At 46.3% G+C, this 3191-nt stretch overlaps 1 protein-coding gene across 2 annotated transcripts in view; it reads left to right on the forward strand.

Annotated features, from left to right (window-relative positions):
• Positions 1–3191, forward strand: part of GINS2 (GINS complex subunit 2) — a 22538-nt gene that overhangs the window by 17238 nt on the left and 2109 nt on the right. The window lies entirely within an intron of this gene.

Here is a 3191-nt window from a genome sequence, read left to right on the forward strand (position 1 = left end):
CCCCCCCCCCCTAATTCTCGGGGGAGAGGTTAATTGGCATTGTTTGGAATGAGATCAGTTTGCTGACTAACGGTCTGATTTTAAAGGGTTTCTCCACCTTTATGACTGACTTGGTATTTGCACATCAGGGCTGATGGTGTTCATGACTTTATGACCTGTCGCTGGCACAGGCTCTTGAGGTATCCAGCAGGAAAGGTTGGGCAGGCTGTCGAGTATAAACTCTGTACATGGGGGGCGGGGGGGGATAGCAGCAGATTTTTATCCCGCAGCATTCCGGCTTCAGCTCTGTAGATACAGAGGCCGCCGTACTATGGTATCTGCAACCACGTGGTAAAAGGGGGAACGTTCCAATGGTGTAGTTTCAATACTATAGACTAGGGATACGCCACCTGTGGTGAAACTACAAATCTCTCCATGCCTCTGCCCCAATGGCAGTGCTTGTCAATCCAAAAAAAGCAGTGGGCGGGGACAAGGTGTGGCCAGATGCTGGTGGACAAGCTATAAGTTTGTAATTAAACATGGCGCCGGGGCAACATCATCTCATCACCTTGTAGAGTAAGCAGGCATCGGCAGAGCAGAGTTGTCACCCTACATGGTGACAACTCTGCTCTGAATTTAGGCACTGCAGGAGTGTTGTCCCCACCCCCTCTCGGAGACTTTGCAGGTAGAACCGTGAGTGCAGACAGATCGTTTAATCTGCTTTCTGTGGAAAGAGCAATATGCAGCATCTGTATAGATATCTAGAGCAAGTACATAGACCACCCTCCCCCCAGCCGGCTGATTCTCTGTAGAAGTCACAATTAAAGCCGATCATTTAAAGGAGAACTATGGGGTCAGGGCTTTTCCCCATAGTTCGCTTTAGGGTAACGGGAGGACATATACTAGCGTCCTCCCATCACCCTAAGCTCAGTATATAGCAGGCTATCGCCTGCGATACTGAGTTCCGCAACTGGGACAGATCCCAACCATACTGTCTGAATCCACCCAGCTGCATGAGTGACAGCCGGCTCTGCCCATCCCCTGTCCGTTCCTCCAGTCAGCGCTGGAGGATCAGAGAGGGGAGAGCGGGGAATCCCTGCAGGGAGCGGTGACTGACCTGCGCTCGCTGCAGGATAACGATCGGGAAGTGAGCGGCTCGGCTGCATGTTTCTGCTCACTTCCCGATCGATAGAGCCGAACCTGCGACAGCTTCCTTGTCACAGGTCGGCTCTGAGGACGAGTGGAAATCACACCCCTCATAGTTCTCCTTTAACAGAGGTCTTCCCATCCAGTACTCGAACTCACACATGGTCACACATTCCCACAGGCACCCTCCAGAATCTGGTGGAAAAATATTTCCAGATAAGTGGGAGGATGTTACACCTACAAAGAGGGGGAAACTCCATATTAGGGTGACGGGAAAGTAGGGGAATGGCTGTTTTTAGAATGGGGTGTCCATCAATCCTATAGTGCCAGGGCCAGTGCCCCTTCCATTGCAGTCATGATTAGCAAAACTACATCCCTTCTGATTGCGCGGCAATAGCTGACTCGCCGGGTACCAGGACCATCGCAGACCGGAGAGCCAAATGGGATAACACAGATTTTATATATATGTTACATGTTTCTCATTCCCATTGCATAACCTACATTGCTTCTTGCACAATACAGGTTCTATTCTGAAAGAAAAGTTGTTCTTTGTACTGAATTTTGCTCTGCAATGCAAGATGGGGGGGGGGGGATCATTTTAAATAGGGACTTTGAATGACAAACAAACACACCTTTTAGAAATGTTTAGCCATGACAATCTACAAACTTCTAGATAATTGCCGGCTTTTTAGTCTTTGCATACCTTTTCCTCCCCATTCTTCTCACGGTGGCCATTTTTTTTTACTAAGGGCAGATTAATATATCCCTCTTTACTTCCTGGAACTCTGACACATGTGACTAGGACATGCGACCATGCACATCATCTGAGGGGTGGAAAATGCCTTTCCATGAGATTACAGATTAGATTTCCCAGCAATGCTCTGCAGGATGCAACACTTGGGCACAGATTACATCACTAAATGCCCAAGAGGACCAGGAAGTTTAAAAAAAAAACAATAATTGTAAGTAAAATAAAAATATGTTTAATGATTGTGGATGATTTCATATCAGCATGCTTAGGTGAAAGGGGGGTAAAGGTTCGCTTTGACATGTGCGTGCGTGTTCTGTGCTGGCAGATCTCATTATTAGCTGTAAACTAGATGTGACCAGTCTGTGCTAACAAAGGGTTAAAGATCTAGAAGCATTGTATGGTAATGATGGTCAGTCTGTTCCTGGGCTTCCTATGGGGACCCCAGGGCTGCCATAGGAATATGGGCTACAGTTCAATGATCTGCACATCTGCTGTGGTGTGAAAATGGACAGAGACGTCGGGTGAGCTTCAATGCATAATGGAAAATACAACATGTCTGCACTTATCTGCTACTGACCTGAAGTGTGAGCACAGCACATAGTGTAAGGATCGGCTTTGATCGAGTGGAGAAAAATGCCAATCACAGCAAACCGCGTGCACGCGTCCTGACGATCGAGCGGAGGCCGATGATTGCAAGATGACGAGTATCCGAGTATCTGCCCAGAACCGACTAAGAGTACTGATACACGTCTGCCTGGAGTCCAGCTTTATCTTTATATCCAGATAACATGAAGAAAAGACCTTTCCTCCCCCCCCGCCCCGAATACTCAGCGACAGACAAATTCATCTTTTTAAATTGATTTTGAACTTTTAATTTTCTCTCTCAGAATAAAAGAAAGCTTGATGGGATTATCGTCCTGACCAGCAGCAGATCACAAATGCTCCAATATAGCAAGTTAAAGGGGCTTTTATTTACCCCGCCTGGCTGAAAGAAAGAAAAAACAAACAAATCCCGAAGCATTGAATGGCAGGCTTTTTTTTTTTTTCCTTTTATAACAATAATTAACGTAATAAAAACATACAAAAACCCTTATTTTATTATATACAGTAAATAGGGAGAGGTGAAAGCACCCCGATCTTTACGCTTTTTTTTTGCTGCCTCATGGCGTTACTTTTTTTTTGCTGAGTACAAGGGAGGTTTGTAGCAGCGTCTCGCAGTGATTTCCCCTCAAACCATCCGGCAGACCAGAATTTTTAAGAAGGTACCTTGAACCCAAAAAAAAAAAATCGGACATCCAGGGTGTAAGTGCATTCC

This window comes from Nanorana parkeri, unplaced genomic scaffold (assembly GCF_000935625.1).
Source record: "Nanorana parkeri isolate BGI_ZX_2015 unplaced genomic scaffold, ASM93562v1 scaffold1565, whole genome shotgun sequence".
NCBI classification, from domain to species: domain Eukaryota; kingdom Metazoa; phylum Chordata; class Amphibia; order Anura; family Dicroglossidae; genus Nanorana; species Nanorana parkeri.